Source organism: Oryza sativa, chromosome 7, assembly GCF_034140825.1.
Source record: "Oryza sativa Japonica Group chromosome 7, ASM3414082v1".
NCBI classification, from domain to species: Eukaryota; Viridiplantae; Streptophyta; class Magnoliopsida; order Poales; family Poaceae; genus Oryza; species Oryza sativa.
The window spans coordinates 12,041,547-12,056,817 of record NC_089041.1 but is presented as its reverse complement, the minus strand read 5'-3'; the positions used below and the strand labels follow the sequence as shown (position 1 = coordinate 12,056,817).

At 44.7% G+C, this 15,271-nt stretch overlaps 1 pseudogene; it reads left to right on the top strand.

Moving 5' to 3' along the window:
• The window catches only part of LOC9271751 (receptor-like serine/threonine-protein kinase SD1-8), a 49,187-nt pseudogene that overhangs the window by 16,108 nt on the left and 17,808 nt on the right, over window positions 1-15,271 (top strand).

Here is a 15,271-nt window from a genome sequence, read left to right as displayed (position 1 = left end):
GATGAGGACGATTCTGAAATAGCTGCAGCCGAATGGGTGAGAAGTAAAAAGGTCATACCATGCCAATGGGTAAAAAGTTCTGGAAAAGAGGAGAGGTATGATTTTGATATATAACCAAGGCTGATAAAATCTTTGACTTATTGCTCCGAGAGAAGCAAATTCAACTCCCTCCTGGTCATACGATTCCATCTGCTGAGGAATTAGGCAAGAAAAGATATTGCAAATGGCACAATTCTGGATCTCATTCTACTAATGATTGCAAGGTTTTCAGACAACAGATTCGGGTGGCCATTGAGGGAGGCAAAATTAAGTTCGATGATTCTAAGAGGCCGATGAAGGTGGATGGTAATCCTTTTCCTGTTAATATGGTGCATACAGCTGGCCAAACAGCCAACAGGGCCCGTGCAAGGGGTTTTCAGGTGAGTTCGGCTAAGATTATTAATAAATATCAGAGGAGGTATGACAAGCAGCAGGAGAAGCATCATGAGCAATACGATGATGGTTTTGATCCTCATTGGGGTTGTGAGTTCTTTAAATTCTGCTGGAATGAAGGTATGAGGCTGCCATCTATTGAAAACTGCCCTGGGTGCAGTGACATCGTCGAGAGCTCAAGCCAATCATATAATAGGGGTAATCCGCTAAGGCAAACAAGAGTTTCTGTCCATCAAAGATTGGGTCCGGTGAATCACGATCATGGCCAAGAGGACAATGTAATCAGGAAGAATCAGTGGTGCCCTTCGGGTATTTTTACAAAGAATCAGAAAAGAAGGGTTCAAAGGTTGAGGAGTAGGGAACATTTCCAGGAGGTCGAGCAAGAAATTAATCATCGGTTGAAGAAAGCAAAACCAAGGCAGGAGTGGCGAGTTAAGAGTCAGATTCCTGTAGCCGATGATGTTGCAACCGATGAGGCAAAAAGGTTGGCAAAAGGGAAAAGTATTGTAACGGCGTCAGTTAACATGGTTTTCACTTTGCCAGCCGAATTTCGGATCGACCAAGCTGATGTTGATGAGGTGGAAGAGGAGTCGGCTAAGTTGGTTCTATCACCAGAACAGGCAGCCTTTGAAAAGCCTGAGGGGATAGAGAATCGGCATCTTAAACCATTGTATGTGAACGGCTACGTCAATGGGAAGCCGATGTCTAAGATGATGGTTGATGGTGGAGCTGTGGTAAATTTGATGCCTTATGCTACGTTCAGGAAGTTGGGTAGAAATGCCGAGGATCTCATCAAGACAAATATGGTGCTCAAAGACTTGGGTGGCAATCCATCGGAAACTAAAGGTGTTCTAAATGTGGAGCTGACAGTCGGCAGTAAGACTATTCCTACTACGTTTTTTGTCATCGATGGGAAGGGTTCTTACAGCTTGTTGCTTGGAAGGGATTGAATTCACGCCAATTGTTGTATTCCTTAGACTATGCATCAATGCTTGATTCAGTGGCAAGGCGACAAGATAGAGATTGTGCTAGCCGACAGGTCAGTTAATGTCGCCAGTGCCGATTTAGCTCTTTGGGAGATCGATGGCCTTGATTGTTTGTCTGGTAAAGTCTGGGATGGAGATTTTCTAAAAGTATCTGCTTCTGATATACAGCCACTTGAAGATGGAGAACCCAAGCTATTACTTTGAGGGCGTTGTGGAGGGTTCAAATGTCTACACCAAGGACGCGGTAGATGATCTCGATGACAAGCAAGGTCAAGGTTTCATGTCGGCTGATGATTTGGAAGAAATAGATATAGGTCCAGGCGATCGGCCAAGGCCGACATTTATTAGTAAGAATTTGTCTCCAGAGTTTAGAACTAAGCTGATAGAGCTCTTGAAAGAGTCTAGAGATTGCTTCGCTTGGGAGTATTATGAGATGCCTGGACTCAACCGATCGATTGTTGAACATCGGCTACCTATCAAACCAGGGGTTAGACCACACCAGCAACCTCCGAGGAGATGTAAAGCCGACATGCTCGAACCTGTCAAAGCTGAAATTAAGCGATTGTATGATGCTGGTTTTATTCGTCCTTGCCGATATGTTGAATGGGTTTCTAGCATAGTTCCTGTCATCAAGAAGAACGGAAAGGTGAGGGTATGCATTGATTTTAGAGATCTGAATAAAGCTACATTGAAGGACGAATATCCAATGCCAGTGGCTGATCAGCTGGTTGATGCTGCGTCAGGAAACAAAATTTTGAGTTTTATGGATGGAAATGCAGGATATAATCAAATCTTTATGGCCGAAGAAGACATCCATAAGACAGCTTTTAGGTGTCCTGGTGCGATCGGCTTGTTTGAGTGGGTTGTGATGACTTTCGGCTTGAAGAGTGCTGGCGCTACATATCAAAGAGCTATGAATTATATTTATCATGATCTAATCGGCTGGTTGGTCGAGGTGTACATTGATGATGTGGTTGTTATGTCTAAACAAATAGAAGATCACATAGCCGATTTGAGGAAGGTTTTTGAGAGAACAAGAAAATATGGATTGAAGATGAATCTGACAAAATGTGCTTTTGGCGTATCGGCTGGCCAGTTTTTAGGATTTCTTGTTCATGAGAGGGGGATCGAGGTGACTCAAAGGAGTGTTAATGCGATCAAGAAGATTCAGCCTCCGGAAAACAAGACAAAACTGCAAGAGATAATCGGCAAGATAAATTTTGTTAGAAGATTTATTTCCAATCTGTCTGGAAGGTTAGAACCTTTTACACCATTGTTGAGATTAAAAGCCGATCAGCAGTTTATTTGGGGGGCAGAGCAACAGAAGGTTTTGGATAATATTAAGGAGTATCTTAGCTCTCCTCCCATTTTGATTCCTCCACAGAAGGGGATACCTTTTTGGTTATATCTGTCGGCCAGTGAGACGTCAATCGGCTCGGTTTTGATTCAGGAGTTCGAAGGAAAAGAAAGAGTTGTGTTTTATTTAAGCCGTTGGCTCATGGATGTGGAGACTAGATATTCCCCTGTGGAGAAGTTATGCCTGTGTTTATACTTTTCATGCACAAGGTTAAGGCATTATTTATTGTCCAATGAATGTACTATCATATGCAAAGCCGATGTTGTCAAGTACATGTTATCGGCTCCAATTTTGAAAGGAAGGGTTGGAAAATAGATATTTTCCTTAACTGAGTTTGATCTGCGGTATGAGTCACCGAAGGCGATTAAAGGGCAGGCTGTAGCCGATTTTATTGTTGATCATCGTGATGATTCAATCGGCTCAGTTGCGATTGTGCCATGGACTTTATTCTTTGATGGATCGGTGTGTACTCATGGTTGTGGTATCGGTCTAGTTATAATTTCCCCTAGGGGGGCATGTTTCGAGTTTGCTTATAATTTTAAACCTTATGCGACTAATAATCAAGTTGAGTATGAGGCAGTGCTCAAAGGGTTGCAATTACTTAAGGAAGTTTAAGCCGATACCATTGAGATCATGGGGGATTCTTTGCTAGTAATCAGTCAATTGGCAGGAGAGTATGAGTGCAAGAATGATACATTGATAGTCTATAATGAGAAATGCCAAGAACTGATGAAGGAATTTCGGTTAGTAACTTTAAAGCATGTATCTCGAGAACAGAACATTGAAGCTAATGATTTAGCCCAAGGAGCATCGGGATATAAGCCGATGATCAAAGATGTTCAGATTGAGGTTGCTACCATAACAGCCGATGATTGGAGATATGATGTTTATCGGTATTTACAGGATCCATCTCAATCGGCTTTTAGGAAGTTAAGGTATAAAGCATTGAAGTATACACTGTTGGATGATGAGCTTTATTATCGAACGATCGATGGAGTGATGTGACCATGGCTACCACGGATGCAACCATTGCTCACATCATGGATGAACAAGAAGGTATCGAGATCAAGTACTCCAAGTGCTGGAATCCGATTCGGCCACCTACTACACTGCTGACTTCAAACGGCCACCGAATCTGCATACGACCTCCGTTTTCGGCCCGTGAGTACTTGATGGAAAGCTCTCGGAGCCCTCTTTCCAATGCATCAAGCCTCATTGCCAAATTCCATCTCAGTCAGCACCAATTGAAGAAACAAGGTGCTGTGACACCTGTAATGGGCCTATGGGCTTGTAACTTCATTTGGGACCCCGGCCCAGGTGGGGCCCATGTGGGGTGCGCCCCAAGCTGGTGGAGCACGACCCTAGGCACCCCTAGGTCGTCCTCCCACCCCTATATATAGATAGTTACCCCTTTAGGGTTTCTCGGGTTTTGATAGATTGAAGTTTAGCCATTGCTACTTGCTTGCAGCGCGCGTGTCGGCTAGACCGTCCGTCTGCTTGTTCTTCGGAACCCCAACTTATCATTTGTATTAAATTCCTATTTGCAATATCAGATTGCCTTTATCTTGTTCTTGCTTGTTTCTTCGATTTGCTTGCAGGAATAGGGTTGATCTGCACCGGCAAGATCAACAACCAACGGAGAGGTGTATCGATCGCTAAGGCGCAACACAACGTCTCGTACGGTTGTAGTCGGATCGTCAACGTTTCTCCCAAATCGTAGTTATCACAACTCACCGAAAGATCGGGCCAACAACAGCCTTGAGTGTCGAGAGGAACTCAGGGTTCATCATGGAGTGTTACTTAAGTGCTTGAGTGCCGATGAGGCCAAGGTTGCAATCGGCGAAGTCCATGAAGGGATATGTGGTACTCATCAATCGGCTCATAAAATGAAATGGCTACTTCGACGTGCTGGATATTTTTGGCCGACAATGTTAGAGGATTGTTTCAGATATTATAAAGGCTGTCAAGACTGTCAGAAATTTGGAGCGATCCAGAGAGCGCCGGCATCGGCTATGAATCCTATTATTAAGCCATGGCCATTCAGAGGTTGGGGGATTGATATGATCGGTATGATAAACCCACCATCAAGTAAAGGACATAGGTTTATATTGGTGGCGACTGATTATTTCACCAAATGGGTGGAGGCGATTCCTTTGAGGAAAGTTGATTCTGGGGATGCAATACAGTTTGTTCAAGAGCATATAATCTACCGACTTGGTATTCCTCAAACTATTGCAACTGATCAAGGTTCAATATTTGTGTCCGATGAGTTTGTTCAATTTGCCGATAGCATGGGTATCAAATTGTTGAATTCTTCACCGTATTATGCACAAGCTAATGGGCAGGTCGAGGCATCTAACAAAAGCTTGATCAAGTTGATTAAGAGGAAAATTTCTGATTATCCTCGGCAATGGCATACTCGTTTAGCCGAAGCATTGTGGTCTTATCGGATGGCTTGTCATGGATCAATCCAATTTCCTCCTTATAAGCTTGTTTATGGGCATGAAGCTGTTTTGCCATGGGAAGTTAGAGTTGGCTCACGCCGAATAGAGTTACAAGATGGTCTGACAGCCGATGAGTATTATAACCTTATGGCCGATGAAAGGGAGGACTTGGTTCAATCACGTTTGCGAGCTCTTGCTAAGGTGACTAGAGATAAGGAACGGGTTGCTCGGCACTATAATAAGAAAGTGGTGCCTAAGACTTTTTCGGAAGGTGAACTTGTATGGAAATTGATTCTGCCGATTGGAACTCGGGATAACAAATTCGGCAAGTGGTCACCGAATTGGGAAGGACCGTTCCAAATTTATAAGGTTGTGTCTAAGGGAGCATATATGTTGCAAGGGCTTGATGGTGAAGTCTATGGGCGAGCGCTCAATGGAAAGTATTTGAAGAAATATTACCCAAGTGTTTGGGTTAACGCATGATCGGCTAGTATTTTCGATGTATGTCAGCCGATGTGTTTACATCGCCTTGAGATGGCCGATATGGTTATATTGCCCTTAGTTGTTTTTCCTGGTGTAATCGGTCATGGTTTGCCGATGTACAATGGCCGATATAGTTATATCGCCCTTAGTTGTTTTTATAATTTTATCAATGCTTTTGACATTGTAAAATTAGGGGCGCACATATATATGCACGAGATACAGTTTAGCGAAGTTTTGAGCAAATTTGGAAGTTCGATTAATCGGCATACGGATTGTCAGGATAAACATCGAAAGTATTTTAGCCGATTACAAAAATTTTCTAAGGCTTATTACATGGAAAGTCATCGAGACAAGTATTGCTGGATAGCCGATATAGCCTTCTACCTAATCTGTTCTATTTCTTCTATGGCTTGGGCATCTTGAGCGTCAGTTCCAGGGATAACTTTCAAGGACTTGGTCATATCAGCGACATTCTTGATAGCCGATTTCAGCCTTGCCTTCTGTTCTTCAACAGCTTGCAGGAGATCGGCTAGCTTTTTGTGCTCCATTCTTGGAGTTGTGCCATGAGATCAATCTTACGAGCTTCAAGCCGATCAATATTTGAGTTGATCAGGTCCTCAGATAGTTGATCAAGTTTAGATTTCTCTACGTGCACAAGCTGCTGATTGTGCTGGATTGTAGCTTCAATATTTTGGCACTCCCGGTGATCAGTTAACCTTTGCCTAGCCTTCTCCAGCTTGAATCGGTGTTGCTCAAGGTAAACGGCTGGAGTAAGGGCATCGGCTAGTTCATCTGGGAGTAGAGCTTGGATGTCTGTGAACCTTGCCCGGATTGAGCCACAGTTGGTCACCAAGTTGTCTAGTGATGCCTCTAGCCAATGAGAAATATCTTCCAGAATTTTCTTCACATCATCGGATAACGGGGCTAAGGCTTTGCTTGAGGTGTCTTCTTCTGCTTCATCAAGATAATCTCTGATGTCAAAAGAGAAGAGATCGGCTAGAACCTGCAGAGACAATTTTGGAAAGAATAAGAGCTGGGTAAATTATAGCCGATCTAATTGTTGAGACAAAGGGAAACTTATTGGGATAGCAGGAGCAGCTGGTTGTTCTTCCTCCTCGATGTGATGATTCCCCACAGCCGATGGAGTCTTATCACTTGACGATTGTTATACAGGAGGGGAAGGAGGAGGAGGCTGCGAAATAGACAAGTGTTATATAGAGTCGGTTGAGATTGATTTAGTAAAAGAATTAAGGACATCTTACTTGTGGAGCCGACTTGATAATCGTTGCTGCTGGATTTTTCTTCACAGTAGTTTTCTTTTTCTGCAACCATAAAGCCTATGAGTAATTAGCCAAAGAGGGAAGTAATTTCAGGAGAAGTCAAAGAGAAGTACTTACTCTTGTAAAATGAACGGGGCAGAAGGAGTTGGAGGCGTTTGCTTGGGTGAAGCCGATGGTGTTCTTTCTGTGTCACTCATTTCGGCTACAGCCTGGTCAACATCTTCACCAATGTCTTCTTCATCTAAAGCTTGTTCAATAGTTGGATCCAAGGCGGGCAGATCATCAATCGGCTTATCAGTTGGCTTAGTTTTCTTGAATTTGGCCTTTTTCTTGGGAGCTAAAGCCAGGGTACTCACGGCCGATGATCTGGTTTTCCTCTTTTGGCCTGTGTCGGCTGGTTCCCTGGTTAGACCGTGAAGGAGAGTTGAAGTCTTGGGGGCATGGTAGCCGATAACGGGGGGAGATAGTCCACCTCCATTAGGAATTAAACCTGGGGCATATATGATATCTTTGCCACTGTTGCTTTGACGAGGAGGAGAGGATTCTGTTGTCTACAAATCAAAAGGAAGATTAGTTAAGATTAATCGGCTAAGCAGTTATTCAAATGAAATCAAGTGAGTTAAGACTTACTTGAGGGACTACATCTGGAAAGAGGTCTGTCATATACATTGAGGCTGGTTGGTGGAATAGATACAGCTTCCATTCACCCCACCATCTGTCAAAGTTTTTGCTTCTGAACATTGCCAGTTCTATATTTTCAATACTGCCCAGAGGAGGCCCTTGAAGGTTGAGCAGCCGATCCATCATCAAGGTTGATGAAATTTCTCCTCGGTATAGGATCTTGTCAGCAAAGAATAAGCCAATTGGGAGTTGGCCCATTCCAAGTTGTCTAGCCGAGCTCATTGGATGATAGAATTCATAAGAAGCTTGGATGTTTCTTCCCTGATGAATGCCGACAGGAAGGATGCATGGGCTGATTGCAGCTGAGAAAATTTCCCTGGACGATTGGTATCTTTCATGATTGATGTCTTCGAATCTAAAGTCTGATGGGAGCTCAAGGCTTGCCGAATCTTCATAAGGAAACTAGACTCGAGCATCTTTCTGAAAGCCCTCATAGGAGCTGCAGAACCAATCCTTGAGTAGCTCAGCCGATAGTTTTGCTCCAGCATCGGCTGATGCGGATGCATATTCTCCATATGACATACATCTATGATGAGTGCGCTCTTCTTCATCATCTTCTACAATCGGCTCTAGTCTTGGGAATTCGGCTTCTAACACAGATGGCCGATTGACAACTTTCATGACTATCAGGTTTAGCCAAGTCTGCAGCAACCACCATGGTCCGCCTGCTCCAACCATTGAGCCGACAGCTATCTTGGCCGATGCATTGATCAACATTTGGTATAGATAGCCAAGGAGGATTTTGCCCAAGGGAAATTGTCTTTTTGTTTCTAGGGCTTCGGCTACAAATTGCCAGTTGGTTGTAGGGCCACAGCTTGATCCACAGAAGAGAAATTTTTCTAACCACATTAACAAGAAAGCCACATGTTCTCGGGGGGTGACTGAACCCTGGCCCATGTATGCTGCTACATAGCCTGACCAACCGCCTATGCTCTTGGTCTTGAAGTCATATTGGTTCTTTATGTTCAAGCTCATAGGGTTAGCCGATGAGGTGACGTCCAGGCCCGTGATCATGACAATTTCTATGAGAGTTGGGGTCATCGGCCCTTGGTTGAACAAGAAGGCATTGATGGTGTTGGACCAAAAATAGGAAGCAGCTGCCATTAGGGGCTCATCCTTAGCTGAATTGGCTATGGTGAGATCAAGTGCCTGGCCGATTCTGATCTCATCCCAATGAACTCTCTTGCTAGCCGATATGCGCTTAAACCATGTGATCCAACTTTTCTCGGGAGAAGTTTTCTCGAGGGATGGCTAGGATTTGAAGGTATTCTTCCAATGACCTAGATCTAGGTTGGTTAATCTGAAAGGGATCCTATTGGTTTCACCAATGATGAACTCGGTGGGATCGGGATTGCCAACTGGGCCGAGAAAGTAGTAGTTTTCGTACGATAGACTGGGAATCGCGACTAGGTTGGAGAGATGCTACAAATCCAAAGCGACTGAGAAGAGAAAAGCAATTTAAGACAGAAGAAAATTGATATGCTGCTAAGAAAGGGGATCTAGCCGATGGGAACTTACCTCAGCATACTCGGCTGATGGTGCGGCAGATGGGCTGGCGGAGGATGACATCGCTGCGGGCGGAGATCTCGCCGGAGGTGAAATCACCTGGAGATCGCTTTGCGTCGGAGGAATCGCCGGAGAGAGAAAAGGTAGAGTTTCGCTTAAGCGGTGAAAACGGAAGTCACGGTGTGAGGTTCCTCGGGGGCAACGATTAGTATTTAAAGCGCTAGAATAACGGTCAGAAAACGGCGGAGTGCGAAACTTGCTCGGAGTCGGCACACGGCAAATCCGGAACATTACCAAATATCCCGGACTTGGGGGGCATGTGTTAACAACCAAATTTGTTAATATCGGCATTGGGAAAGAAGATTAGATTGAGGAAAGGTCGGAGGCGGAGATCGAGTTCGGAAACAGAGCAGGAATCGGCTGGAGTCCAGATCGGCTGCGATTAGGGTCGGCTGGGTCTGAGTCGGACTAGGTAAGCCGATGCAGCCGATTCCGACAATGCAACTTGATGTATGATATCGGGTTGAATTGACGTACTTCAAGATGATTGCCGCACATGGATAGAGTCCTGAGAAGGCAATTGTATCTATTAAATTAGGATGTTTTATGTAATTTCATTATAGATATGCTTGGGCAAAAGTCCGCCGTAAAGACTTATGTTATCTTAGTGTTTGTTAGAGATAATAGTTGTGTCCGGTATGGGCATATCTTGTAATTCTCGGGTATAAATAGACCCCGAGCCCTATGTAAAATAAGAACACACATTCAATATAATTTCGGCACATCGCCACCTTTTTGCTTTAGTTTTATTTCAACGAGTTCTTGCTTTCAGGTTGACCTGCATCGTTTTCGATCTTCTACAAGAGGTAAAACTTGTTATGATGGATTATGCTCTTGGGATTAGTGCTTCCATCTTTATGATACTCTAATCTTTGACAGTATCGTCATTTAATTTACAACCGGCTAACAGAAGGCAGCCGATTAGGTTAAATAGCGACATTGATCTAGATTATATAAGATATCTACCACTCTATGAAACTTCCAGCGGCTTGATTGTCTAGATATTGTTATTCTTTTCATACTTAATGTTGCATCAGTTAAGTTTGTTCTATTAAGTCGTGCTTAGAAAAACAATCTCTAGCCTGCCTCCTGGTTGCCGATTAGGGTAGTATCGGGGTTTCAGCCGATCTTATCTGATTTAGCTATATTTACTTCACATGCTTAGTTGACATGTTAAATCTGCCCTTTATGTTAAGATATTATTGTATTTAAGTATATTAAGCTTCTGTTTGGTATATCCTACTTGCTTTAACATCTTAACATAGAGTTGTATCGGAGTATTAGCCGATACACACTAGATCTATCTGATCGGCTATGCTATAAACACATATAGTCTTGTTATTAGTATATGTTTCAATCTGAGCGATTTATACTGTCTCGGCATGACGACCGATCTATCCCAATTACTTGTGTCAGGGTTATGGATACCACATACCTAATAGTAGTTGACTAAATCTCGGCAGGACCCACCACATACCATGTCCTATACGGAAACAACCTACGGATATAGGAGGGAGTTCCGGATAAGGAAAGACAACCAGAGTTCTACATGGAAACGACAAGGACTACTCGGATTGTATTGGTTTCCCTAGTTCTACTTGGACAAGGGGACACCTATGGGTATAAATACAAGCCCCCCTAGAAGGACCATGGACGACACCCATGACAATCAACACACGCCCACCAGAAGCCACAACATACAAGCCTACGTAAGCCAAGACACACCGCCGGATATCGACTTCAGGGATAGGCATGGCTATTCCCCTACGGTGTCTCCGGATACCGTCAGGAGATACGAAAGCACTATCTCTGATCTCGCCGGGCACGGATTCGAGGAGGAAGACTACCATGTTGTCGACTACGAGTCAGACCTTCAGACCGACATGTCGACAACAGTCAGATAGGCTACCCACATATTGTACTGGTGTGATTATGGTGAATAAGAGCAATACTGGCTTCGGCCAACAAGATGTAGGATTATTACCTGACAACTCAGGGGCCCGAACCCGTATAAAAATCCCTGTCTCCATCTCTTTTACCTCAGTCTCGCGTATATCCTAGCACCGATGATCCCCATACTGTCCAAATACCGTAGTCGAGACGTCAAACGTCGACAGTGGCGCACCAGGTAGGGGGATTTTGGTGCTCTAGGATTTCGACGAGATGGGTTCAATAGATGGATTCTCCAACAACAAGCTACTCAACGACTTCAACTGTGAAGATCTAACCCGATCGGAGCATGTCTTCCGACAAGATCGGAATTCGTCACCAGTAACTCGATCTATCAAGACATCGCCGCGACGGAAGACATCAATACAAGATCGTCGATCGCGAGATTTCATCCCCAATCGACCATCTCCGAAATTGACATCTGTTGCCAGAATTCTAACCGGATCAAATCAGGATCGGCATCCACTACGCACGACTACTTGCAGCGCGTGATTCCCAAGAGGGCAGGCCTGCTCGTGTGTTCATCATCTGCCGACAAATCTCTGAGGACCTGGAGTTGAGCGCCGCATTGATCTGTTCATTGGCCTGTACCGTAGTCGGACACTGGAATTCAATTCCAAGTCGACAACCTGGCTGCTCATCCCGATGACAAAAGACAAAAGCAAATCAGTATATATACGGGAATATGTACATGTGGCCCCAACAATAACCCAACAGTGCACCTGCCCATCAGGCCACATTACAAATTCTAAGGTATTGTAGTAAGATTAATTTCTTAATTGATCTACTAAATTCGTAGATACATCCGGCATGTATCTATACAGGTACGCAATATTTTATATGCAATTTATCGTACCTATTCAGACCATACAGCATTGTCAGATCTATAATTTATTACGTTTACCTAAAGCATGTTTTTTATACAATATATATTGCGCGAGTGCTTCCGATGTTAGGCCAACTACGGTCTAACGCTGGGGGCTCGCTCTGTTTTCTTCTGTATAAATCATGCTTGTTTACAGTTTACATAATACTTGATATTTACATCTGCTTGTTGTATCCTGATAATACTAGAAGATCCATGTAGTTTTTTGAGTACATACTCGATATTCTCTGCTATATGTCTTGCCTTCTAGAAAATATTTTTTAGGAACAATTGAGCACTTGAGTAGGTTGTGGTCGAGTACACAACATTATCGAGAACATTCTCGACAAATGCGGAGTTATCGCACCCAACCTACCAACGAAGACCGACGACCTACCTCATAGCACCGGCCATAGCTGGACTACTCGAGAAAAGGTTGTTAACGGATAATTCCTCGCGAACGTCGTCGGCTTGATCACCCGACATGATTGCGAACGGACATCCGGATATGCTATAAGTTGGGTACGTGAGTCATGCTGGCTACATGAGATACACTTGCAATAAACCAACTCTAGCACTTCCATTGGTGTTCGAGAGATAATTCTGCTCGCTCATTGGTTCTCGCAATAGTACGTAGCAATCTCTCGCACCACAACTTCCATTGGTGTTCGAGAGATAATTCTGCTCGCTCACTGGTTCTCGCACTAGTACCTAGCAATCTCTCGCATCGCAACTTCCATTGGTGTTCGAGAGATAATTCCGCTCGCACACTGGTTCTCGCACCAGTACGTAGCAATCTCTTGCACCGCAACTTCCATTGGTGTTCGAGAGATAATTCTGCTTGCACACTGGTTCTCGCACCAGTACGTAGCAATCTCTTGCACCGCAACTTCCATTGGTGTTCGAGAGATAAATCCGCTCGCTCATTGGTTCTCGCACCAGTACGCAGCAATCTCTCGCACCTTAACTTCAGATGGTCGAGGTACGACTACGGCAGCATAGCGGTCCTCGCACCACGACTTTAGATGGTTGAGGAACAGCTACGACTGGTCTTCGACCGGCAGCGTAGCGGTCCTCGTACCACGACTCCAAATGATCGAGAGATACCTACTCACCGGTTCTCAACCAGTTGATCGTAGTGATCTCTCGTACATTTGCTTCTAGTGGTTGAGTTACGACTACTGCCTCTACTTCAACAAAGTTGATAGCAGGTACACAATATCGCCAAGTGTTTTACCCAGAGATCCCTTACCACGACGACACCTAGCGTTGAAACCTATCCTACTATCCCTTTACGCCGTCTTGACAAGGCCTCCGAGGAACCTAAGGGATCTTCGGCTGGGGACGCCCAGAGCCGATAAGGCCTTGTCGGATCCTGTAGAGACAAAAGACCATGTAAGATCTGGTCGGGTAAAATTTCTCACCGTGCGTATTAACCAAGCCGTGTAATCGGAAATTGACTTTTCCAACTTCACGGCTGGGGGCTAGGATCAGTGCTTATTCAACCAAGGAAGGTCAAGGATCCAAGAGCCTTATCCTCTGAGAACGATTCTCCGACGATAAGGCTGGGGGCTAGGGAGAATGTATGACTCTACAAACTGACTGATCGAAGTCGGTAAGAGAGAAGACGCTCATACACAAAACATTGGTCGGTAAATTTAATTCATTTTCAATTTACTATACATATTATAACATGTCACCCTTTGAGCATTCGCTCGGGGGCTCTTTCTATTTGATATTCTTTTTTGAGTATTGATTTCAGGAAAATTCTATTCGACATTGATGAAGGCTCCATGTCTCTATGGTTCTACACCAAGATCGACTAAGGCGAGTACGACAAATGTCGACAAGACTCCGTCGCAGACTCTACGCCTTCTCGATCGCTCGAGAACGGTTGCTGGATCTCGACAAGGAATACGGAATGAAGAGATGGTGTACCCGCCGAGATAAAATTTCTTGACTTTAATCCAAATTCTCGATTACAGCAAGACGGGAGACTTAGTCGTACGCTCCGTACATTCTCGGTCGACATCAGAGATTGACTTAGACAAACCCTTTCGGTGCCCGCACGAGGCTGATAAAGGAAGTCTAACGTTATCTCTAAACTGATGCGAACCCACTAGGGTTTGTGGCCCGATCTTTCGATGATAGGTAAGGGATAACTCGATTAGATGAAGACGACGTTCACAGCCCGACTACAACTGTCCAAAGACGCTGCGCCTTAGCAACCGATACACCGTCTCCAATGGTCGCCGCGAACTTGTGGTGCGCGTCAACCCGGCCACGAGGGCACTCGTCCTGCAAGCAATCGAAGAACAAGCAAGAACAAGTAGGACAAGCACTGAAATTGCTAGATAAAGATGAAAGTTTCACTATCAAACACAATATGGTGGGGTTCCGATTACAGGCAAACGGGCGGTTTAGCCAACACGCGCGCTGCGAGCCGGTAGCAAGAAGCTATCTCTATCATCAAAACCCGCCTGTTCTTGGCGGCGACTAGAGGTATAAGAAGAGGGGAAGAACGACCATAGGGTCGTGCTCCAACCCTAGGACGCTCCCCTAATGGGCCCAACTTGGATACACAGCCCATTGGGCCAAAAGAGGTGACGCAGCACCATGGACAGAAAATAGTCGGGAGTAAAATGACAATTGCGGCCGCTCCAGAACAGATATGGACATGTGGCTGGATCCATTTGAAAGTAGACTTTATAAGCGTTCCATGAAGTACTTGCACGCCCAAATCGGAGTTCGCATGAAGTCGTGGCGGCCGTCAAAATTTGGCGCTGCCCTGCAGTCCGAATCCACCCCGCGCGAATCCTCTTCCCTTTGGATCCTCTCCATCGTTCCTGAGTAAAACACGAGTGCACGCGTCTCCGGGGTATAAAGACGAGGAATATGAACTCAAGAAAGAACTCATCTGATAATTTAGTTGACGTGCACGAGCGCGGGTAATAGGACCATCATGCTGTACATGGGGGACGTGGATGTATCGATGGTGTTGATGTCCTCATCATAAACTCACCGAGAACGGTCACGTGAGCTCGATAACAGTTCTTCCAAAGTCTGCGGTGGAGAATATGAACTCGTTCATTTCCATCGAAGTCGTGGGCTACTGTCAGGGTTATGGATACCACATACCTAATAGTAGTTGACTAAATCTCGGCAGGACCCACCACATACCATGTCCTATACGGAAACAACCTACGGATATAGGAGGGAGTTCCGGA